We start from the raw sequence: 26,514 nt of genomic DNA on the forward strand, positions 1-26,514 counted from the left end.
TAGAGTCTCAATTGCTCCGAGAGCGTAATCAGCATGGACAACGCTGTCAGTCTATTTGGCGTTTTTTTAGACTGACAGCGTTGTCCATGCTGATCTGAGGCACTGACCGGTTAAGCTGGTATTTAACTTAGACAGGTATTACTATGGGGAAATTAAGTTGAGGTAAATTTTGGAGGAAGGTTTTTAACCAGCATTTAAATATGATGTTTGATTAGCAAGGGACTCTCCGTGGAACAGCTTCTTAGCTAAACATGAGTCATGTCAGATTGTGCACCCGACCCGTCAGTGGAAACATTTACTCAGATGAGTAATTGTTAATATAAGGAGCAAAGAACATTAAAATGTAATAATTGAATAATAAGTTAAGAAAGAGTAAAGTTTGATAAATAATTTTTTTAAAAAACAAGTTTTCTGCAAAGCCGATGAGGAGGTGGGTGTTGTAAATCTTGCAGCTGTTGAAGTTTGAATATCAGTGAGCAACACCGCTGAGGCATGCAGTTATAAATTTACTCTATAGAATGCTCTGGGCCAATAATTTGTTGTACATGATTGTTTAATGATCCCTAGTGCGATATTTTGCCATAATTGACTTGGTTTTTGAACATGAAATATTCTATAAAGGTCAGATGCCCTTTGTCGAATAGCGGCTCAGCCGTGGACCTTTTCCAGGCCTATCTTTCTGTGCTATGTATAGAATTTCCTCTTAGTGCTGGTGCTGTATCCCCACTAAATATATTTTCATTCAGGTGGAAAACATTCCACGCGAGGGGGCTTAACAGACGCTGATTACAGTGTGTGTAGGAGCATTTCCTGTGTCATAGGCACCAGGGGCGTAGCCAGCCTTCCGTGGGAGAGGGGTCCAGAGCCCGGGGGGGAGGGGGCACATTTTAGCCCTCCCCGGCACCGCCCCCCTACCGCCGACATTGCCGCCCCCCCCCCCCTCCCGCCGCGAACCCGCCGCCGCTGCAGCCTACCTTTACTTTTGCTGGCGGGGGATCCCACTCCCCGCCATCCGACGTCTTCTTAGTCGCTTCCTGCTCTTCAATTTGTTTGCTGACGTCCTGCACATTGTACGTGCAGGACGTCAGACTCAGAGAACAGAACTGAACAGAACAGACCAGAACAGAACTGTTCTCTGAGTCTGATGTCCTGCACGTACAATTACGTGCAGGACGTCAGCAAACAAATTGAAGAGCAGGAAGGACTGAGAAGACGTCGACTGGCGGGGAGTGGGATCCCCCGCCAGCAAAAGTAAAGGTAGGCGGCAGCGGGGGCGGGTTCGCCGGGAGGGGGGTCCTGGGGTGAATCTGCGGGGGGCCCGGCCCCCTCAGGCCCCACGTAGCTACGCCACTATTAGGCACACTTTCTTAACATTAAGAATTTTAGTGTTTACCATGGCATCATGTTGTGACATCTATGTCTGTCCTATACATTTTATACATCTTGATGAGGGGGGCAGTGGAGGGGGAAGACATATCGATTTGACTATGGGCTTGCATATACAGCCCTATTATTGTAAAATATGTCAGGATCTACACGTTTTCACAAAAAAAGTCTACATTTCCAGTTCCACAACTTATCAAAAATGGCACTGTACATGTCTGTTCCTAAAGAACCTCCCCAAAATGAAATCACGATCTGCTACTGATATAAAAGTAGCTATCATCATTTCCACAGAAAACTTCAGTTAAGTAAGTCCAAATGTCCTGAACTATTCAAACTACTAGCTGGAATAAAATGTTTCCCAGAAGTATCTCCAGCCACCGAAGATGGTATATAATAAGCATAAGTTATTTGCAGAAGATTTTCCATAGTATCTATTCATATATGTCTTAAAACATCTCTAGTAAAAGATCCTTGGAATGTTTACATCTCAAATTCTTATTTTAGATTATTCAACTTTTTTTCCACACTCTACCAGTAAATTACTCTGTTCCAAACATTTCTCTCTCAAAGCAGATATCCGTGCTCCAGTAGATTTAAATTGGTCTACAAAAACTTTCCCAAGATTATTAATAGCCCACCACGCTATTTCTAAAGATATTACTTGCGGTCTCCCTGATGTAAAGTCCACAAAGCCAGGCACTATCACAGAAGAATAAATCTGCAAAGATTTTGCAGGAGACTGCACAATAGGAGCAGAAACTGAGAACTGCTATGCACCATAGCTTCTGGAGTCTGTACTACTTGACCCCAGGGTCTTCCCACAAGCGCCATACTGCACATCAGGTCCATTGGCTTGCCACTCCTCTCCGTCAGCTTCACTTGGGCAAGGTTCTGCCTGCATTCCTCAGAACTCAAAATGATGTCATTGGCCTGGGGAGGTACCCGCCCTCCGCTCCTAGATAAGACTTTCTCTGGCTGGCCTCCTGAAGCTTCTTTTGGGGTCGGATGACACTACACAAATCTATCCAGCAAGACCATGGTTTGGTAAATTGTGTGGTTGCCCTACCAAAATATAGGGGCATCTTTTTTTCTCTTACCTGTTAGAAGGTTTAAAAAAATCTAGAAGAAATCAAAGCGCTGTTCAGCAAGTCAGCATGGCCACCATCTTGCTCTACCCCCCCCCCCCCCCCCCCAAAGAGTTCGTAAGTAGATTTATCATGAGATTAAGAAACCCTATATAATTTTTTTTGTTACATTTGTACCCCGCGCTTTTCCACTCATGGCAGGCTCAATGCGGCTTACATGGGGCAGTGGAGGGTTAAGTGACTTGCCCAGAGTCACAAGGAGCTGCCTGTGCCTGAAGTGGGAATTGAACTCAGTTTCTCAGGACCAGAGTCCACCACCCTAACCACTAGGCCACTCCTCCACTGTTGCTACTATTTGAGATTCTACATGGAATGTTGCTATTCCAACATTCCATGTAGAAGTCGGCCCTTGCAGATCACCAGTGTGGCCGCGCAGGCTTCTGCTTCTGTGAGTCTGACATGCAGGACGTCAGACTCACAGAAGCAGAAGCCCGTGCAGCCTTCTACATGGAATGTTGCTAGTGGAATAGCAACATACCATGTAGAATGTCCAATAGTAGCAACATTCCATGTAGAATCTCCAGTAGTATCTATTTTTGTTACATTTGTACCCTGCGCTTTCCCACTCATGGCAGGCTCAATGCGGCTTACATGGGGCAGTGGAGGGTTAAGTGACTTGCCCAGAGTCACAAGGAGCTGCCTGTACCTGAAGTGGGAATCGAACTCAGTTCCTCAGTTACCCAGGACCAAAGTCCACCACCCTAACCACTAGGCCACTCCTCCACATTGTGTTGACTTGGGGTTTATTTTGGGTTACTTTGTGTAAAACCCAGATTTAACATTTCTGTATCTTTGCACATCTTTTTCTGTTTGCTGAGGCACCCGTCAGGGATGTCCTCTTTCCCCTCTCCTATTTGTTTTATATCTAGAACCACTACTGAGAACTATACTCAGAGATGATAAAGAATCTGAGATGACTATTGGTACTACTACTCTCAGATTGTTAGCTTTTGCTGATGACTTTCTTTTAATGCTTTCTGATCCACAGGCTTCTCTGGGCAGGATTTTGAGTCTGGTGGATGAATTCAGGTTTCTCTTCAGGTTTCACACTAAACCTACAAAAATCAATAACGCTGCCTCTGTATATCTCAGTATGCACTCAGTTTCTCGCCTTCCTCTCTTTCTTGCACTCGTGCCCCCTGACGGAGTAGTCTAGTGGTTAGTGCAGTGGCCTGTGAAGCAGAGGAACCAGGTTTGATTCCCACTGCAGCTCCTTATGACTCTGGGCAAGTTACTTAAGTACCTGTATATAATATGTAAACCACTTTGACTGTAAGCACAAATAGACAACATATCAAATCCCATCTCCGAGTCCCGCCCCTGCACTCCTTCTCATTCCACTGGCAAACTTCCTCTCACCTACTTTGTGCCAGACAGCTCCTGCATTGCTGTATTTGTCTCCTTTTCACCTGGTAGGGTTTGTCCCTACGAAACAGTCACAGCAAGGGAGACAAAAGAAAGAGCAGCAGACAGAGTCACAATTATCACCTTTATTAACCATTCAAGACTTGACACGAGTCGTGTTTCGGCCCACAAAGGCCTTCCTCAGGAGTCTTATGTAGGTTGTGTACTGACGAAATGCTCAAGCGACCTATGTTTTTCGGTATTTCAGTAAACATCCTACATAAGACTCCTGAGGAAGGCCTTTGTGGGCCGAAACACGACTCGTGTCAAGTCTTGAATGGTTAATAAAGGTGATAATTGTGACTCTGTCTGCTGCTCTTTCTTTTGTCACCCTTGTTGTTACTGTTTCGTCTGTTTGACCAGAAGGGTTATTGTTCTGTTGCCCTGCAGGGTTTGTTCCTAGCCAGCAAACCCTAAACTCTCCCTAAGCTTTGGGGCTTAATATTGGAAAGTTCATGTACATAGGGAAGCAGGGAATACTCAAACCAGCATCTGCCTGTAATTGCAGGGATTTTGCGGGATATAAGACATTATTAGCATACCATAGCAATGTTTCACGTAGGTATCTTTGAAATCAGGATGGCTTTTCTTTGTGGCAGTAGAGATATCATTTTCACAAAAGCCAGGTAATGGTAATAAGAAGTAAATGCAATGAAGAAGCTGATAAGACTAGGGGAGTAATCTTTTAAATTGGTAGCTCGTTTTTGGTTTCCCAATGCAACGCTGGGAAACGGCATCAGGGCACCCCGATTCTGTTATAGAATACTAGAGCAAACTCCCATTGATGGGCCCTCATGTACATCAAGTCAATAGCAGTTGTGAGTTGGTGCGCCTAGATGCGCCAATCAACATGTGGAACTTACAGTATTCTATAAGCTGTGCACGTATTGCAGGTTGACGCACCATTGCCCCACCCATGCGCCTCCCACATGTACATCTCCTTCACATACACATGAGCTTTGGGCAGAAGCGCATGTAAATGATGCCTACTCTGCAGTTACACATGCCAGATGCATATAATTGTAGGTGCACCTTATACAGAATTGCTATTTAGGTGTCCTTTAACTACCTGGTATAAGAGATTTCCAAATGCTGGGTAGAGTGGCCTGCAATAGTTAATTTAGTTTTAGATAACAAATTCAACTACAAATAAGTACCTGTATACAATATGTAAGCCGCATTGAGCCTGTCATGAGTGGGAAAGCGCGGGGTACAAATGTAACAAAACAAAAAAACTTCCTTTTTATGAAAAAATAATAGCAAATTGGGTTGGCAGTAGCTTTTTTTGTACCATTGGTGAGATTTAGGGCATGTGATTTACCAAAGAGTTGAGTATACTTGCATGTTGCTTGCTCACTCACTTGTGAAAGGACAGATTGTGAAGGGGCAGGGAGCAGGACTATACTGCGTCCTGTACAACTTGCCCATCTTCTTTGCCTCCTCCAATGGCAGGAGATGGTGGGCTGAGAGAGAAACATTCGCATCCTGTGTGGCCTGCACCGTTTGCACAGCTGAGGGGAAGATGTCCATGAACATTTCCAAAAATGACATTAGATTCACTGCATTAGCACTTTAAAATCTCAGTTATGTTGAAAGGTAGATAGGGAATCCTAGTTCCATTTTCTGTTACCCAAATGTGAGCATCCCTGGGTCTGGGGCCAACCTGGCTAAAGTCTCCCTCAGACCTTGGAATGATTGGTGCCTGGTGCCTCCACCTGGGGAAGAAAAGTGTTAGCGGGTAGGGTTTCCCTCCATCCCTCCCAAGAAAATTCAAAAAGGCCGCTGTGAACAAGGATGGTTGAAATGTTTCAGAGGGAAAGGGTAGTGGAAAGCAGTGTTGCCAATTAACCAGTTCCAAAACCCGGCCAAAATTTCACACCCCTGCCCCCACCGTCATCAACCCCGCCGCCGCCGTCATCAACCACTGCCCCCGCCGTCATCAGCTCCACCCCCACCGTCACCAGCCCCACCCCTGACGTCATTAACCACTCCCCCAACATCACTAACCACCCCCCTCAACGTCACTAACCACGCCACCCGTGGGGCGAAAAACCACAGCCGGCAGAGAAAAAAAAAAACGCAGCCCAAAAAACTGCAACCCGCAGCGGTCAGAAATTTCCCGCAGAAGGTCGCGGGAAAACTGCCCATTTGGCAACCTTGGTGGAAAGGAGGCAGTATAGTGCCTTAAGGAGTGTGGAAGGGTTGCATCCTCCTTAGCTTTAAATTAGTAGCCAAAAGAATGAAGTTACTCTAGTGTGCTACAGATCTGGGCTTCAGGGGGGTGATGAATAGGTTGCTTAAGAGGCACTGTCGGAAAAACAAAAGTAATATGCCCATTAAGCATCACAATGCAGCCTAACAGATTTACCCCTACCTTCTAATCTCCCCGGAAACATTGACTGCTCTGATCAATCAAGGGCTTCTCTCCCCCAAGCATTCAACTGCCTTTATTTCATCCTAGAAACCAGTCAACAGTAGTAATCAATCAGGGGAAACCAGGAGGTCATTGCTAAGTGGACATTTGCTTTAATGCTGTTGCATTCCACCTTATTAGAAGGTAATACAATTTCTACACTTTGACGTTTTAAAAAAAATATCATTTTAGAAGCCATGTTTTTCAAAGATAAGCTGTTTAGTTCATTGTTCTTGCTGAAGAGTAAGAAAAATATTTATTTATGAAATGTTTCTTTCTTTTGTGTAAGCATGCTGGTTGCCTGCCTGCTTAGGATTGTGAATTCAATTGTGTGGGTGTAGTACCAGCTAGATTTATGTGGAAATCCTTGGAGAGAGTTAGAACACAGTGTCAGGTCATAATGCAGAACACAAGCATTACAGCAAGACTGCATACAAACACCTCATAAAATACATTTCCAGAAAGAAGTTGCTGTACATTTATTGTAGCTCAAAATACACTTTCTTGATTAAAAAAATAGATCTATATAGTAGCGTCAGTGTACACAGCAGTTACAAAATGCTTATTTTATTTACACGCTGAAAAACTTTAAATTTTTAAGAAGAGCGATAGAAAAAAATAAAAACCAAGGTAAATATCACAGCATTAGATAAATTGCAGTAAAAATTATAATAGCCAGTGCACACACATGCATCTATGTATATATATTTTCAGAGAGGTGTGCTTGGAATAAGTTTTCTTAGCATATAAATTCCCACTTCAGGCACAGGCAGCTCCTTGTGACTCTGGGCAAGTCACTTAACCCGCCATTGCCCTATGTAAGCCGCATTGAGCCTGCCATGAGTGGGAAAGCTTGGGGTACAAATGTAACAAAAATAAAATAGATACTATTGGAGATTCTACATGGAATGTTGCTACTATTGGACATTCTACATGGAATGTTGCTATTCCACTAGCAACATTCCATGTAGAAGGCTGCGCAGGCTTCTGTTTCTGTGAGTCTGACGTCCTGCACGTACGTGCAGGACATCAGACTCACAGAAGCAGAAGCCTGCACGGCCATATTGGTGATCTGCAAGGGCCGACTTCTGCATGGAATGTTGGAATAGCAACATTCCATGTAGAATCTCAAATAGTAGCAACAGTGGAGGAGTGGCCTAGTGGTTAGGGTGGTGGACTTTGGTCCTGGGGAACTGAGGAACTGAGTTCCATTTCCACTTCAGGCACAGGCAGTAGCTCCTTGTGACTCTGGGCAAGTCACTTAACCCTCCATTGCCCCATGTAAGCCGCATTGAGCCTGCCATGAGTGGGAAAGCACGGGGTACAAATGTAACAAAAATAAAATAGATACTATTGGAGATTCTACATGGAATGTTGCTACTATTGGAGATTCTACATGGAATGTTACTATTCTACTAGCAACATTCCATGTAGAAGGCTGCGCAGGCTTCTGTTTCTGTGAGTCTGACGTCCTGCACGTACGTGCAGGACGTCAGACTCGCAGAAGCAGAAGCCTGCGCGGCCACATTGGTGATCTGCAAGGGCCGACTTCTACATGGAATGTTGCTAGTGGAATAGCAACATTCCATGTAGAATCTCAAATAGTAGCAACAGTGGAGGAGTGGCCTAGTGGTTAGGGTGGTGGACTTTGGTCCTGGGGAACTGAGTTCGATTCCCACTTCAGGCACAGGCAGTTCCTTGTGACTCTGGGCAAGTCACTTAACCCTCCATTGCCCCATGTAAGACGCATTGAGCCTGCCATGAGTGGGAAAGCACGGGGTACAAATGTAACAAAAAATAAAAAAGAGGGGCATTTTCGATATGACATCCAAATGGCGAAATAAACGTTTATCAGAAAACATTTAAAACCGAAGTCCGTAATAGAAGAAATAACTAAGGCCCCTGTTTACTGAAGTGTGCTAGCGTTTTTAATGCATGCTGTGTAGACGCCCATAGGAATATTATGGGCATCTACATGGTTAGTGTGCGCTAATGCTTAGTATATGCTAAAATGGCAAAAATTGGCAGAAGCTGGATCCACTGGACTGTCCAGTCTGCGGAGGACCCAGCTTTTACTTATGGATGTAGGGCAAGAAATGAAGAAGAAAGGCGGAAAGTAAAGAAATAAATGGCAAGGAAGCCCTGAAAACGGAGTTAAGAGGACAGATAGCAGCAGAATCAGATACTGGGCCAGCATGATCAGAAAAACAAAGTCACCAGACAACAAAGGTAGAAAAAATCATTTTCTTTTCATTATAGTGTTTGGAATATGTCCACTTTGAGAATCAGGTGCTCAACGTTAAAAGTTTATATTTATTTACTTATTTATGGCATTTTATCCCACATTAAACATGAATTAGATTGGAACCTGGGATCATTAAAATTTTTTTTCCTGGAGAGAGTAATGCATTGCCCCCCCCCCCCCCCCCCCCAGGCTCTCTCCCCGGCTATAGCCAGCTCTGCAATTTGGGGGGCACAGAGGTGGACAAGGGGGCACAGAGGTGGGGGGGGCGCAGAGGTGGACCGGGGAGAGAGCCTGTTGTTAAACATTTTTTTGTTACATTTGTACCCCACGCTTACCCACTCATGGCAGGCTCAATGCGGCTTACATAGGGCAATGGCGGGTTAAGTGACTTGCCCAGAGTCACAAGGAGCTGCCTGTGCCTGAAGTGGGAATTGAACTCAGTTCCTCAGTTCCCCAGGACCAAAGTCCACCACCCTAACCACTAGGCCACTCCTCCACTGTTGCTACTATTTGAGATTCTACATGGAATGTTGCTATTCTGCTATTCCACTAGCAACATTCCATGTAGAAGTCAGCCCTTGTAGATCACCAATGTGGCCGCGCAGGCTTCTGCTTCTGTGAGTCTGACGTCCTGCACGTATGTGCAGGACGTCAGACTCACAGAAACAGAAGCCTGCGCAGCCTTCTACATGGAATGTTGCTAGTGGAATAGCAACATTCCATGTAGAATCTCCAATAGTAGCAACATTCCATGTAGAATCTCCAATAGTATCTATTTTATTTTTGTTACATTTGTACCCTCTGCTTTCCCACTCATGGCAGGCTCAATGCGGCTTACATGGGGCAATGGAGGTTTAAGTGACTTGCCCAGAGTCACAAGCAGCTGCCTGTGCCTGAAATGGGAATCGAACTCAGTCCCTCAGTTCCCCAGGACCAAAGTCCACCACCCTAACCACTAGGCCACTCCTCTTCTCCCAATTTACCAGCACACCACTGCAGATATGCTGCATTGCTGTTTGCAGTGGGGCTTTACATAAGGGAGTAAAATCAATGGGAGAAAAGACTGTTGGGGTGGTTTCAGTGATGTCATTCCTAGTTAAGGACATATATGGTAAATAGGCAGTCCTCCAATAGATTCAGTACAGATGACCGAGACATAGTGTTATGTAGAATTTGATGTACCCTAGTGGTTAGAACAGTTGCCTTATCATTCAGGCCTGGTGGGTTTAAGTCCCACCATAGGGGGCCTGTCTCGTAAAGCTGTTCACTTCATCTTCCATTATCTAACTTACCCCCCTGTTTACTCCTATGGGCCCTGTTGCAGATAACTCGAGCTAAGCTTAAGTAAACAACCCCCTTAGAGAAGTGGCAATCAAAAGAGTGCATTCTTGTACAAAGGTAACGGCTGACTGATGCTTTCATGAAACTTAGTCTGCTTACTTTTTTTTTTGTTGTTGTTACATTTGTACCCCGCGCTTTCCTACTCATGGCAGGCTCAATGCGGCTTACATGGGGCAGTGGAGGGTTAAGTGACTTGCCCAGAGTCACAAGGAGCTGCCTGTGCCTGAAGTGGGAATCGAGCTCAGTTCCTCAGTTCCCCAGGACCAAAGTCCACCACCCTAACCACTAGGCCACTCCTCCACTGTTGCTACTATTTAAGATTCTACATGGAATGTTGCTATTCCACTAGCAACATTCCATGTAGAAGTCGGCCCTTGCAGATCACCAATGTGGCCGCGCAGGCTTCTGCTTCTGTGAGTCTGATGTCCTGAGGCTTACATGGGGCAATGGAGGGTTAAGTGACTTGCCCAGAGTCACAAGGAGCTGCCTGTGCCTGAAGTGGGAATCCAACTCAGTTCCCCAGGACCAAAGTCCACCACCCTAACCACTAGGCCACTCCTCCACTGTTGCTACTATTTGAGATTCTACTAGCAACATTCCATGTTTCGGCCCTTGCAGATCACCAATGCAGGACGTCAGACTCACAGAAACAGAAGCCTGCGCAGCCTTCTACATGGAATGTTGCTAGTGGAATAGCAACATTCCATGTAGAATCTCCAATAGTAGCAACATTCCATGTAGAATCTCCAATAGTATCTATTTTATTTTTGTTACATTTGTACCCTGCGCTTTCCCACTCATGGCAGGCTCAATGCGGCTTACATGGGGCAATGGAGGGTTAAGTGACTTGCCCAGAGTCACAAGGAGCTGCCTGTGCCTGAAGTGGGAATCGAACTCAGTTCCCTAGGACCAAAGTCCACCACCCTAACCACTAGGCCACTCCTCCACTTCTTTCCCTGGGGTAGGAGGCTTCATTATTGTATCTCTCAGTTAACCTGAGCCAGGCCCTTCTGTAGGAGTTATAGCTCCTTTTTCTGTGGCCAGGCATATGAAATACCTGGCTGGCTTGGTGAGCAAGAGCTTGGCCAGCAGCAGGGTGGCTGCCTCAGAGAAACATGTCTGCCTCCTCACAGTGGCCATTTTTCACACTGTCCTCGCTAGGTGACATCATGACATTTTGTACGCTGACGTTGATGCTTAGGTTCAGCATGGATCAAGAATTTGACGCTAATTAGAGGGCGCCATGTATAGAATCACACATAGCATGATTCTACAAAGGTTATGTGCCATATTTAGAATCACGCTCAGTGTGAATATTGGCATGATTACTTAGCCGCTCAGGGTGTGCATTAAAACCCATGTTGGAACATCTAACATGATTTAGTAAATAGGCCTCTGAAATGACACATTCCTTTGATTTCTATTGATGATTTTATCTTTTAGTTTTTCTCTAGAGAGAATAGCCTTTCTTTAAAATGATATTTGCTTCTGATAAGGCAGTATAATGCTAAATATTTTAGTTTTAAGTACCCTCAGTGAGCTTAGGAGTGGAGGAGTACCTTAGTGGTTATTGTAGTGGACTTGATCCTGGGGAATTTTGTTCAATTCCCAGTGCAGCTCCTTGTGACTCTGGACAAGTCACTTAACCCTCCATTGCCCCAGGTACAAATAGGTTCCTGTATATACTATCCAGCTTATTTTCGAAAGAGAAAAACGCCTATAGTGCGACCTAAATCGGGAGATAGACGTTTGTCTCGCAAAGGCGCCCAAATCGGTATAATCGAAAGCCAATTTTGGGCGTTTCCAACTGCACTCCGTCACGGAAATGAACAAAGTTGACGGGGCGTGTCGGAGGCATGGTGGAGACGGAACTGGGGCGTGGTTATCAGCCGAGGAGAGATGGGCGTCTTTAGCTGATAATCGAAAAAAAAAAGGCATTTTTACCGCGATTTTGGGTCACTGTTTTTGGACCCTTTTTTTTTCATGAACAAGTCCCAAAAAAGTGCTCCAACTGCCCAGATGACCACTGGAGGGAATCGGGGATGACCTCCCCAGACTCCCCCAGTGGTCACTAACCCCCTCCCACCAAAAAAACCCCACTTTAAAAACTTTTTTTCCAGCCTGTATGCCAGCCTCAAATGCCGTACCCACCTCCTTGACAGCAGAATGTGTTCGATCCTGTCACAGCCTTTCCCTGGGTCAGATGTGGCTCTCGGGTGCAGTACAGGATCACATCAGCATTGCATTGTGGTGGGTGTAGGGTATTGGGCTCCGTGATTTCATTAGCTTGTGTTACAGTCTCACGATGTTGGTAGTTGGTAGGCTCTTCTCCCATGGTGCTTTTCCCCCTGCCTACTGAGTCAGAGTGTGCCCTGTTGTGTTTCCTGTTGTAGTCCATGAGGTAGTGGCCATTTTTGTAAGCCAGTTTTAGTTCCCTTTCCTGTGTTAGCCACATTACAGAACTTAGTTCTTACCTTGAATGTGGCTGAAAGAGGGCATTGTACAGCATTCTGCCAGCTCTGACCTACTGCTCATCTCAGTACCAGGAAGACTCGTTGCCAGTGGGGCACAACCTCTGATCTGCAGTTAAATGTGAGTAAACGCGGTTATTCCAATAAAGGACGTTTTCGTAGAGATTATTCTTCAGGTGTCAACTGGTGTGCCAAGGTTTTATAGCAGCAACCAGTCCTAGAGGCCTGCGTGTATGCAGGTCCCTGGAGCGCTTTTAGTGGGTACCGCAGTGCACTTCAGCCAGGTGGCCCCAGGCCCACCCCCCCCCCCCCCCCCACCTGTAACACTAGTGCTGGTAAATGGGAGGCCTCCAAAACCCACTGTACCCACATGTAGGTGCCCCCTTCACCCCTAAGAGCTATGGTAGTGTTGTACATTTGTGGGTTTTGGAGGAGGGGGGTTGGGTGCTCAGCACCCGTGGTAAGGGAGCTATGCATGTGGGAGCGTTGTCTGAAGTCCACCGCACTGACCTAGGGTGCCCAGTTGGTGTCCTGGCATATCAGGGAGGCCAGTGTACTACCAATCCTGGCCCCTCCCACGACCAAATGGCTTGGATTAGGACGTTTTTGAGCTGAGCGTGTTTAGTTTCCATTATCGCTAAAAAAAACAAACGCCCAGCTCAAAAACGTCCATTTTTTCGCAAATACGGTACGGCCCGCCCCTTCACGGACCTGTTCTCGGAGATAAACGCCCATGGAGATAGGCGTTTCTGTTGGATTATGCCCCTCCACGTAAACCGCTTTGAATGTAGTTGCAAAAAAAACCTCAGAAAGGCATTCTATCAAGTCCTTTTCCCTTTGAAATGAGCCAGCTTTTCCGCTCAGCTAAATTAAAGTTCCATCAATTTCAAACGAGAGGCTATTAAAGAAAATGTTTCAAAAATTTCACAGTACAAAAACAAAAATCCTGCTTTCTTGATGTTTTCATGCATTCTTTGATAAAATATATTATATTTTTAAAAAATATATATATTAGAAACAGCAGCCCTCCCAGTTGTCAAGGACTTCAAGCTTCCATGCTGCGTTGCAAATAATGATTTCACATTGTATTGGTGCTAGAAAAAAAACATAGCTAGCTGTTAGGCACAGGTGGAGAGAGAATTAGAAATGCTGATTGTTTTAGGGGCCCTTGTACTAAAGTAATTTAAGCAGTTAAAATGCAAATCAGCATGTGCTGTTACTGTGCTATTTTGCATGTTAACCTTGTGCTTTGTTTCAAACCTCCTCTCTACTGTGGTACCATCCACATCTGTCAACGAGGCTGTTTCTTCTTACAACAATACTCTATCCTCTGCCTTAGACACTCTTGCACCTTTGATGACCCGCCCTGTAAGGCGTACAAAACCCCAACCTTGGCTGACTTCTAATATCCGCTACCTACGTTCCTGTACCCGCTCCGCCGAACGCCTCTGGCGGAAATCTCGGGCTCTTGCTGATTTCTTACACTTTAAGTTCATGCTGACCTCTTTCCAATCTGCTCTTTTACGTGCCAAACAGGATTATTATATCCAACTGACCAACTCTCTTGGCTCTAATCCTCGACTTCTCTTCACCACATTGAACTCTCTCCTCAAGGTGCCCCCTTCCCCAACTCCCCCTTCATTATCTCCTCAGACCCTTGCTGAATTCTTTCACAACAAGGTTCAAAAGATAAACCTTGCTTTCTCTACCTCACCACCTCTCCCTCCACTAGTCCGTTCCCCTCTCTCTCCTTCCCCTCATTCCCTTTCCTCCTTTCCTGAAGTTACTATTGAGGAAACTACACTTCTCCTTTCTTCCTCAAAATGTACCACCTGTTCCTCTGATCCCATTCCCACCCACCTTCTTAATGCCATCTCTCCTACTCTTATTCCTTTTATCTGTCACATTCTCAACCTCTCACTTTCCACTGCGACTGTCCCTGCTGCCTTTAAACATGCTGTGGTCACACCTCTCCTTAAGAAGCCTTCACTCGACCCTACTTGTCCCTCTAATTACCGACCCATCTCCCTCCTTCCTTTTCTCTCCAAATTACTTGAGCGTGCTGTTCACCGCCGCTGCCTTGATTTTCTCTCCTCACATGCTATTCTTGACCCACTACAATCCGGTTTTCGCCCTCTCCACTCAACCGAAACTGCGCTTACTAAAGTCTCCAATGACCTATTACTGGCTAAATCCAGAGGTCAATATTCCATCCTCATTCTTCTTGATCTTTCCGCTGCTTTTGACACTGTCGATCACAGCATACTTCTCGATACCCTGTCCTCACTTGGATTCCAGGGCTCTGTCCTTTCCTGGTTCTCTTCCTACCTCTCCCTCCGCACCTTTAGTGTTCACTCTGGTGGATCCTCTTCTACTTCTATCCCTCTGCCTGTCGGTGTACCTCAGGGTTCTGTTCTTGGTCCCCTCCTCTTTTCTATGTACACTTCTTCCCTTGGCTCATTAATCTCATCCCATGGCTTTTCCTACCATCTCTATGCTGATGACTCCTAAATCTACCTTTCTACCCCTGATATCTCACTTTGCATCCAAACCAAAGTTTCAGCGTGCTTGTCTGACATTGCTGTCTGGATGTCTCAACGCCACCTGAAATTAAATATGACCAAAACCGAGCTTCTCATTTTCCCCCCCAAACCCATCTCCCCGCTCCCCCCGTTTTCTATTTCTGTTGATGGCTCTCTCATTCTCCCTGTCTCCTCAGCTCGAAACCTTGGGGTCATCTTTGACTCTTCTCTCTCCTTCTCTGCTCATATCCAGCAGACTGCCAAGACCTGTCGTTTCTTTCTTTACAACATCTGTAAAATCCACCCCTTTCTTTCCGAGCACTCTACCAAAACCCTCATCCACACCCTTGTCACCTCTCGTTTAGACTACTGCAATCTGCTTCTTGCTGGCCTCCCACTTAGTCACTTCTCCCCTCTCCAGTCGGTTCAAAACTCTGCTGCCCGTCTCATCTTCCGCCAGGGTCGCTTTACTCATACTACCCCTCTCCTCAAGACCCTTCACTGGCTCCCTATCCGTTTTCGCATCCTGTTCAAACTTCTTCTACTGACCTATAAATGTATTCACTCTGCTGCTCCCCAGTATCTCTCCACACTCGTCCTTCCCTACACCCCTTCCCGTGCACTCCGCTCCATGGATAAATCCTTCTTATCTGTTCCCTTCTCCACTACTGCCAACTCCAGACTTCGTGCCTTCTGTCTTGCTGCACCCTATGCCTGGGATAAACTTCCTGAGCCCCTACGTCTTGCCCCATCCTTGGCCACCTTTAAATCTAGACTGAAAGCCCACCTCTTTAACATTGCTTTTGACTCGTAACCACTTGTAACCACTCGCCTCCACCTACCCTCCTCTCTTCCTTCCCGTTCACATTAATTGATTTGATCTGCTTACTTTATTTTTTTTTTTTCTATTAGATTGTAAGCTCTTTGAGCAGGGACTGTCTTTCTTCTATGTTTGTGCAGCGCTGCGTATGCCTTGTAGCGCTATAGAAATGCTAAATAGTAGTAGTAGTAGTAGGGGTGGGAAGTCAGTGAGTTATGGGCAGAAGGAAGAGGCATTAAGCTCATCTGCGCTATTTACAAACAGGTAACACACAGTAAAGAACGTTACAGTGCAGTAACCATAGGGGACATGCTGGGCATTAATTTTTGCATAAACATTGCGCCTGTGCATTGTTATGCGCTGTTCTAGTGCGGTAAGTGCAAAAACTTACCATAGCTTTTTAATTCAAGGGCCCGTTAGCACGTTAACTGAAGTACAAAGACTAAAATTTTAGATACCTAAAACTGTAGATTCTTGCTAACAGGAGCAGTCTGCAAGGGAGGCAGATCATTGTGGGGCCTCATTTGCATAAGTCAGGGGCTGAAGAGTGAGGCCAAATACAAAAAACTGATAGGGCTTGCTAGAAAATATTATGATATTGTAAAAAATAAATTCCTCTCACACTTCTGTCAGTTTTAAGAATTCTCTCTGCCATGAAACAATTCCTCAGTGGTCATTAGTAGGATCAAATTCCCAGCAGTGCTTTGGGGCACAGCAGGAGCTGTACTTGAAATGAAATTAGGTGTAATAAAATGCATTATTTATATGGTCAGGTGTTCACAGCTCTTTGCAAAAGAATGCTCAGGCCCTTGCCTCTCCTAGCCGGTGGTCTGCCTTGGAGCACAGAGTGTTGTGACTTGCTCAGAATTGTACAGGGAATGATGGGCAGGGGAATAAAACCAGCGGTCTTTAAGCTTCTCTTATTGACCTATAAGTGTATTCACTCTGCTGCTCCCCAGTACCTCGCCTCTCTCGTCTCTCCCTACCCTACGCCCCCCCTCGAGTACTCTGTTCTGTAGATAAATCTTGCTTATCTGTCCCTTTCTCCTCTACTGCTGATTCAAGACTCTGTTCCTTTTATCTCGCTGCACCTCACGCCTGGAATAGACTTCCAGAGCCTGTGCGTCTAGCCCCGTCTTTGGCCGTTTTCAAGTCCAAACTTAAAGCCCACCTCTGTACCACTGCTTTTGACTCCTAACCTCTACTCACTTGCCCTGTCCTTTATCCTCCCCTATTTTCCCTTACCCTTAATTGTTCTGTCTGTTTACCTGTCTTATCTAGATTGTAAGCTCTTTGAGCAGGGACTGTCTCCTTTGTGTATGGTGTACAGCTCTGCTTATGCCTTGTACCGCTATAGAAAAGTTAAATAGTAGTCTTTCAGATTTACAATAATATGATATAAAGACTGTACTGTACATCAAGCATAACTTAGAAGACTGCGAAAACAGAACAGTAAAAAAACAGGAAGAAAGCAGTGCTCAACTTTAGATGCTACATAAGGTTTATACAGTTTGGAGGGGGGGACACATTTAGGGGCCCTGTTACTAAGGCACGTAGGCGCCTACAAGCGTCCAGTTTGTGTCAATTTGGAGCTACCGCCCGGCTACTACAAGCCCCGGATGGTAATTCCATTTTTTACGCGCATCCGAAAATATTTTTTATTTTCTTCCCCATGGCGCTAACCGGGCGGTAATTGGCAGTGTACACATGCTGACGATTACTGCCCAGTTAACGCTAAGTCAATGGGCAGCGGTAAGGTCTCAGGCCCAAAATGGACGCTCACCGATTTTAATTTTGACGCACGTCCATTTTTGGCCAAAAACAAAAGGCACACTGAAAAATGGACCTGCGCACGTCCAATACATGCGCATACAACAGTGCAGTCCATTTTTCGGCACACCTTAGGTCTCATTAAGGGGTCCTTTTACTTTCTCGGGGCCGCCAAGAGACTGAATTGGGCCCGGGGCAAGGCCGTGCCCCCCCCCCCAGGATCGTCCCCCACCCCTCAATCGCTACTTCTGTCACCTCCCTCTCCTGCTCCAAGGCCACCGGCGCTACAGTTCCCAGTCTCCACCTACCCTACCCTCCGCTTCCTTCTGCCTGCCATCCGACCCCCTTCATGTAAATTAAAAAAAAAATCTCTAAAGAAGCAGGTGCGGCACCTTCTGTGCGAAAGCAGCAGATCGACTCAGGCGGGCCTTCCCTCACTGTGTCCTGCCCTCACGGAAATAGGAACTTATATCAGAGGAGGGCGTTACACAGTGAAGGAAGGCCTGCCCGAGGCGATCTGCCGCTTTCGCAAAGAAGGCGCTGCGCTGCTGCTTTAGAGATTTTTTTTAATCCAAGGGGTCGGACAACAGACAGAAGGGAGCTGAGGGTAGGCAGGTGGAGACGGGACTGCGGCACCAGTGGCCTGGGAGCAGGAGAGCGCGAGAGACTCCAGCGCTGGGCCCTCCTTGGTGGCCCGGGGAATTATGCCCCCCTCTCAGCGGCCCTGACTTTCCTTTTAATCTTATCTTATTTTCAGTGTAGAAAAGGGATACAGAATATTAAATACAATAATCTGGCATGGTGAGAAGTAGTCTGCAAAGCAAGGATTCCTTAACTTCCTTCAGTGAACTATAGTTTAGCTTACTTTTAAATGTAAGTTAAAGTAACTCCTTGAAAGTTCACAGATTGTCACCATTAGTAAGCTTTCATACCATGTTTTTATGTAACAAATGCCTTGTGTGTTAGTCAAAGTCTCTTGCCATGAAAGTAGTTATAGTAACAAAGCAAGTTTTGCCACTGATGAAGGCATATTGCCAATGAACAGAACAAGTGTACTGCCAACCTCCTAAGCAACCCAGCAAATAAATTAATCTGTCATCTTGAGAACGCCCATGGCAATCTATACTACAACTTTAGATTTTTTTTTTTATTTCCATTTTGCTCACACCTTTAGTTGTAATACCTGAATTCATTGTTCTTGATTCACATATTGTACTTAAAGCATCATCAAGACCATATTGTTTTTAATAATTCAGTTGATAATTAGAGTAAAAAGCTTCACAGCTAAAATTCAACTTTTACTTTTCTAAACCCCATCCCCCACCACCCCCCTTTTCAGGGTAGGCCGTTGGTGAGGCACCAGTGTTTCCTCTAAGAGGTGGCCTGCTGTGTGCAAATTGCAGTGGCATTCCTAGGGGGGCTGGCACCCGGGGCGGATCGCCGATGCGCCCCCCCCCCCCCGATGCAGCAGGGAGCCCCCCCCGGCGAAAGGACACCCCCGCGAAGGAACCCCCTCCCCCCTGCACGCCGCCGAGGGGGGTGCCTGTCCTCTGTTGTTCGATGCTTCTTCTCTGCCTCGGAACAGGAAGTAACCTGTTCCGGGGCAGAGAAGAAGCATCGAACAACGGAGGGCAGGCGCGCGTGGCACCCCCCCCCCCCCCCCAGGCGGCGTGCACCCGGGGCGGACCGCACCCACCACCACCCCCTAGGAACGCCACTGGGAAATTGTTTTTTTGTTTTTTTTTTTGTGAGCAACAAGTTTTAAAAACCAAAAATCTTTGAGCGCCAGTATTAGTAATTCATTTCACGAGACCGGAAGTGACGAAGTACCAACAGCACAAACCATTTCATATAGTGCAATCTTATTTGAAACTCGTTTAAATCGGGTCAGTAATTGATTTATTTAATTTTTATAGTTTTCGTTTGAAAGTCAGGTAGGTATTTTTGTTTGCGACCATGTAAAATCCTTGAGCAACGCTTCGCTTAGAGGCATTGTGAGGCTCTTACCACCAGGGTGTACAAAAGCATTTCTTTTCCTGTTCCTCTTCCCCATTTCACTCAACATTTGCACTCTTTTCTCCATGAGTAGATTATTTCTGAGAGAGGAAAGGATTTCCCTTTAAGGCCCAGGTGTAGATTTAATGCTTCATCACAAATGTTCAGAGATTATTATTGGGTGCCTCAGCAAAACTTTACTGTAAGACTTGTACAAAACATATATGTTGTTCTGATATAGTCTGTCTTTGCAAAAGTTGTACAGCATTGGTCGAACACAATTTCTGCATAGTCACAAGCTATATATCTCCTTCATCTATGTCTGTTGTTGCTTTACACTCTTCCTCCAGTCCCTTGGGTCAGTGGTTTCCTACATGCTGGATAAACCTAGTCCAATCAGCTCTTCCAACCTCTGTTGAGATAATTCTATAAATTGGCACCTAGATTTATGTAGCTACACGTGAATGTGTACTTACGAGGGCTGCGGGTCGATTAAAAGTTTTAATCTCGATTAAGCATGGGGCATAGCCAGTAATCCATTGGGGGGGGGGGGGGCACAGGGGTGGGCTGATGGGCAGATATTTTCTCCCTCTTCATTAGGTATCATACCTTTGCCCCACCAGTTGAAGAAATCCACTGCCAAGGTGGCCCCTTTCCTCCTTGTACTGCCTTAGGAGTGAGAAAGTCAGCGTGGTGCCTCTAGCCACCACTCCCCAAGCATACTCAGTTCAAGCACGAACTTGGGAAGTGCAAGCGTTGGTGGCTGGAGTTATGCTACTGACTTCTTCACTCCTGAGCCAGTACGAGAAGGAAGGGGGTGACTCAGGCAGCGGAGTTCTTTGGCTGGTAGGGCTTCAGTTACCCCAACACCTCATCCCAGGTCAATTATCTCTCTCCCCTCCCTCTCTCTTCTTCCTCCACTTCCCTTCCTCATGTCCATTATATTTCTTCCCTCTCTCCCAATCCCCTCAGTTCTCTCTTTTTCTTCCTTCCTCCACCCTTTCCATCCTTCCCTTCACCCTCTCCACCCCGTTTCCATTATCTCTCTCCCTCCTTCTCTTCCTGTGAGCCCAACATCTCTCCCTCTCTTTTCTCCCTCCTCTGCCCTCCCTACATCCTTCTCTCCCTCAGTTCAGCTTCTCTCCCTATTTCCCCCTTCCCCTGTGCACAATCCTCCATCTCTTCCTCCTCTTTTAGCCCTGTCCGCAGTTCTTTCTCAATTCCCCCCTTCCCTCCCCCCCCCCCCCCCCAAGCTCTAGCATTTCTTCCTTCCCCTGCCCCCAGCTCTCTCCAGCCCCCCTCCCGCTGCGGCTCTCTCAAGCTCCTCCCCCGCAGCTCTCTCAAGCCCCCCTTCCCCTGCAGCCCTCACCTCTCCCCTCCTGGAACTGACCGCGGATCTCCCGCTACCAGCACCCGCACCCCCTCTCCCCGCAGTACCTTAAACGGGAAGTCTTCAGCCTTGCAGGCCAGCAGCAGCTGTACTGAAATGCCCCGGGCCTTCCTTCTGACCCAACCCGCCCCTTCTGAAAACAGGAAGTTGTGTCAGAAGCAGCGGCCTGGGTCAGAGGGAAGGCCCAGGGCAGGCCGCATTCAGCCTTTCAGTATGGCTGCTGCTGGTTTGCAGGGTGAAGTCTTCCCGTACTGCGGGAGGGAGGGGGTTGCAGATGGCAGGAGCAGGAGAGCTGTGGAAAGGTCCGGGAGTGGAGGGAGCCAGTGATTCCGGGGAGCACATGATTAATAATCACGATTAAAAATTTAACACATCAAGCATGGGATTAATCTACTACTTAATCGTGATTAACTTGCAGCCCTAGTACTTACCCCTGGATTCTATATACGGTGAATGAAGTTGTGTGCACAGATTGGTCGTGTGGCCAATTTGTCTGCAACTTAATTGCTTAACCAGTCAATAAGCGCAGGTAATTGGCCACTAGCAAGCAATTATTGTTACTAATTGGCACTAATTATAAGTTATACACACTACTTTTTAAGCATATTCTGTAAAGTGGTGCATATAAATTTGAATGCATGGATCTCAAAAGGGGGTGCTGCCACTGGAAGGCATGGGCGGGTTGTGGGAGTTCCTAAACATTACAGTCAGTGTTATAGAATATGCCTGACCTGCACCTAAGTTAGACATGGGATTTATAAGAGGTTTTAGTTGGTGAAAATGGTCATGCATAAATTTTAGTCATGGAAATGGGTGCTACGCATATTCTATAAACCACGCGTAACTCAAGGCGAGGCTTATAGAATAATGCTAAGCGCGGTTCCTTTTGGCACCAAATGTTTAGGTGCCATATAGAATCTGGTCCTTAGTGCCTAAGTGCTATAGTGCATAAATACATAGGTCATACACTTGGGTGGAACATGGGTGGGCCATGTGCATGTTTTCAAGTGATGAATATAACTTACAGAATTCTATCAGTTTACATGTGTCACTTTGCCCATGTAATCCCACCCATTTACACATACCATTGACATGACATAAATGGCCATGCCTAAACTTAGGTGTGCCCATGCCACCTTATGCTAGCATTCTATAATGGCATCTGGGCACACAGATGCATTATAGAATTAGTGCCCACTTCTCAGTATCATTGTGCCTAAGTGGAGGCACCAATTTATAGAATGCCGTCCAATGTGATCCTCTTTCACACAGACTCTTTCCCCACAGTACCTTTTCTGTTTTGGTCAAGCTTCCGATTTGGTGCTGCTTCTTCTTTTGTCTTGTAGTCCAAACTCCTGATTTCTCTCCTTGCTTTCTTGAGTGAGGCAGAGTAGTGGATAAAACCTCTGACGTCTCAAATGCATTTCACAAAAGACGTAAAATAAAAATCAAGGAGGCTTCTCACAAGATATAAAAGATATAGACCCCAAGAAGAACACAATAGGCATGCATCTTGCCTGTAGGAGATATGATACAGATGTTTAAATACTTGAAAGGTATCAAACATATAAACGGCGAGTGACCGACTCACTCGCAAATGCGCAGTAGAGATTTCCCTCTCTGTCCCGCGTCAATACGTGATGACGAGGGCGGGACAGAGAGGGAAACTGCGCCACCGAGGTTGATACCGCTCCCCCCCCCCGCCCGAGGTCGCCGCTACCCTCCCCCCCCCCCCCGGCCCGGGCCCTCTCTCCGCTACTAAACTTACACATCCATTCGCCGGAACGCAGCACGCACATCAGCTGAGCTGCCGTCGGCCTTCCTTCCCTGCCTGTGTCCCGCCCTTGCTGACGTTACGTCACAGGAGGGCGGGATACAGGCAGAGAAGGAAGGGTCGACGGCAGCTCAGCTGATGTGCGTGCTGCGTTCCGGCGAATGGATGTGTAAGTTTAGTAGTGGAGAGAAGGCCCGGGCCGGGTGGAGGGATGGCAGCGACTCCGGGGGTGGGGAACGGTAGCGGTGGCGACCTCGCGGGGAGGGGGAAGGAAAACCCCAATACCAGCCCGTTTTTACGGGCTCAACGGCTAGTTAATATAGAAACTAGAGAAGGGGAAATGGTAAAACTAGAGGACATGAGCTGAGGTTGCGGGGTGGTAGACTTAGGAGTAATGTCAGGAAATTCTTTTTCACAGAGAGAGGGGTGGTCAGGGAGGTGGTAGAGACAAAAACTGACGGAATTCAAAAAGGCGTGGGATGAACACACTATTTAGAAAATAGATGGTAGAAAACAAAAATAAATTTTAAAAATCCATTAAATGGCTGCAGGGGGTGGATGTGTTAGTGACCCTTGAATGGCTACTGCAGCTGTGAAAGATCTAAGGCAGGTGCCGGGCAGACTTTGTAGGTCTGTGTCTGTATCAGGGGCGTAGCCAGACTTTGGTGGGAGGGGGGTCCAGAGCCCAAGGTGAGGGGGCACATTTTAGCCCCCCCCCCCCCCCCCCCCGGTGCCGCCGACCTCCCCTCCCGCCATTGCCGCCACCCCCCGCCGCCGCCACCACCAACAACAACTTTGACCCCCCCCCCCCCCCCGCCAACGACCCTATCGACCCCCATCCCACCGCCAACCCTCCCCCGCCGTCGCCTACCTTTGCTGGCGGGGGGACCCCAACCCCGCCAGCTGAGGTCCTCTCTTCCTTCGTTCTGTTTCTGAGTCTGAACGAAGGAAGAAGAGGACCTCGGCTGGCGGGGGTTGCAGTTGCCCGCCAGCAAAGGTAGGCAGCGGTGGGTTGGCGGCGGGAGGGGGGATCGAGAGGGTCATCGGCAGGGGGTCCAGGGCCAAATCTACGGGGGCCTAGGCCCCCCTGGCCCCACGTAGCTACGCCCCTGGTCTGTATATAGCAATCCAGTTTAGGATAGGCTGGAAAGAGTTTCAGTGGCAACTTCAGTAGCTGGAACCAAGGACAATGCTGGGCAGACTTTTACAGTCTGGGTCTTGCAAATGACAAGAAGGATTTGGATACGCTGGAGTGAGCTTTGACGACAACTCCAGTAAATGGAACATAAGGACAGAGCCGAACGGATTTCTACGGTCTATGTCCCAGAAATGCCAAAGAAAGACTCATGATAAAGTATATAATATGACATTCATTATTGATTTAATCATGATTTGATAATGAGTGTGACTGTTGGACAGACTGGATGGGACCATTCAGGTCTTTATCTGCCATTATTTACCATGTTACTATGTTACAAAGTTCAAAAGAAATCCACTACTAAAATCATACCACACCCTAGGGGTCGCTGACTTATATAGGATTAAGCCAAACCATTGCAGCCAGCCCAGCATGAGATTCAGTAGCAAAATAGTTAACTACACTACACTGAGATGATATGGTCCTGCTGCAAGGAGCATACTTGGTTAGTGACGGTCCCAAAGGCACCCGTACATTTTCATTTAGGAAATAAGTGTCATAGAGAGGGGCATAATCGAACGGGGCACCCAAGTTTTCCTGGGGCCGTCCTTGTAGGACAGCTCCGTGAAGGGGCAAGGAAACCCGTATTATCGAAACAAGATGGGCATCCATCTTTTGTTTCGATAATACGGCCGGGGATGCCCAAATCTCAACATTTAGGTCGACCTTAGAGATGGTCGTCCCCAGCTTTCGGCGATAATGGAAACCAAGGACGCCCATCTCAGAAACGACCAAATCCAAGCCATTTGGTCGTGGGAGGAGCCAGCATTTGTAGTGCACTGGTCCCCCCTGACATGCCAGGACACCAACCGGGCACCCTAGGGGGCACTGCAGTGGACTTCAGAAATTGCTTCCAGGTGCATAGCTCCCTTACCTTGTGTGCTGAGCCCCCCAAACCCCCCAAAAAACCCTCCCTCCACAACTGTACACCACTACCATAGCCCTAAGAGGTGAAGGGGGGCACCTACATGTGGGTACAGTGGATTTCTGGTGGGTTTTGAAGGGCTCACATTTACCCACCACAAGTGTAACAGGTGGGGGGGGGGGGGGATGGGCCTGGGTCCGCCTGCCTGAAGTGCAGTGCAGTACCCACTAAAACTGCTCCAGGGACCTGCATACGGCTGTCAGGAAGCTGGGTATGACATTTGAGGCTGGCAAATTTTTTTTTTTTTTTTAGGGTGGGAGGGGTTAGTGACCACTGGGGGAGTAAGGGGAGGTCATCCCCAATTCCCTCTGGTGGTCATCTGGTCAGTTCGGGCACCTTTTTAAGGCTTGGTCACAAGAAAAAATGGACCAAGTAAAGTAGGCCAAGTGCTCGTCAGGGACGCCCTTCTTTTTTCCATTATCGGCCGAGGACGCCCATCTCTTAAGCACGCCCCAGTCCCGCCTTTGCTAGGCTGCCGACATGGCCCCGCGACGGAAAGCAGTTGAGGGCGCCCAAAATTGGCTTTCGATTATGCCGATTTTGGGCGACCCTGAGAGAAGGACGCCCATCTCCCGATTTGTGTCGGAAGATGGGCGCCCTTCTCTTTCGAAAATAAGCCTGAAAGTGTCACATCCATTTTCTAGCACCTTTTATTGACTCTAAAAACTTTGGCTCTCTGCTTGTTAGAATCTTTTTAATTTGGGGGTCATACAAAGCAATCTCCTTTCCTGTTTTAACAATAACTTACAAAGATTATAGGTTTGCTCTTACATATAACTTGTTTTAATATTGCTTGGAAATACAGGCATTTTCAAGAAGTCCTGATAGTTTGAAGTATCCTGCAAATTGCCTCTTGCCTGTTCATACTTCCGGTGATTTTTCTTTCAGTGGCTTCTTGTTACAATGATTTCATACATGTTCTGCAATAATTATTGCTTGAGAACAGAATTAAGTGGTAATTCATAGTAAGATATGTTTATTTTCTCTGAATCTGCCTTTGCTAATCAAGCAGCGGAAGCAGTGGCCCATCTCATCTCTCTGGGCAAAGTTACATATGCCCTCCAAATATCTAGCTTTCCCAACCTTGAATCTGCTCATGACAGGCTCACACTGTCAGGCAGTATGGACTCTTGTAATTAGAAAGGAACCCAGTATGTAGTAGATATAATAAGATAGTTTATTACAATCTTACCAATGGTAATACAGGTAGGTTAAGCATTCACATAATGGAACCGCATATCATGGCACGTCCTCTCTCTCTAGCCTTCTGGAGTCTCCCTTCTCTGTTCGTCTTCTCCTCTCGTCTCCTTCTTCTTCTCATCTCGTCTGAACTAATACTCCTCAAACTGCTGCTTATATACAATTTTGGCCCTATTCATTTCAATGGACCCCAGCTGTCTCAACAGGGCTCCTAGTCCTTATCAGTTGATCAGAATGACTTCACATGTTCCCAAACCTTCCTGTAGCCCCCACTTTGGATGTTCTCACCTGGGGTGCAGCTGACCCAGCACTATCTCTACGTAACCATAGCAACTCTTGCTTATGACGTCTTGCAGGTGCCAATCTCAGGATTGTTTATAGAGTAGATTGCCCCCACCCTTGCCAGTTCAGCACTTGCCACAGTGAAATGTAACTGTGTCAAAGGTGATCTCTGATTTTTACAAGCTAGCTCTCTTTTGTATCAGAGATGATTCTGATTTTAAGAAGCCTAGCTC

The 26,514-nt window shown here is 46.8% G+C and overlaps 1 protein-coding gene across 2 annotated transcripts in view; it reads left to right on the top strand.

Moving 5' to 3' along the window:
- TTC7A (tetratricopeptide repeat domain 7A) overlaps positions 1 to 26,514 on the top strand; it is a 557,697-nt gene that overhangs the window by 366,324 nt on the left and 164,859 nt on the right. The gene's annotated exons all lie outside the window — the stretch shown is intronic.

Source organism: Microcaecilia unicolor, chromosome 3, assembly GCF_901765095.1.
Source record: "Microcaecilia unicolor chromosome 3, aMicUni1.1, whole genome shotgun sequence".
Taxonomy (NCBI): Eukaryota; Metazoa; Chordata; class Amphibia; order Gymnophiona; family Siphonopidae; genus Microcaecilia; species Microcaecilia unicolor.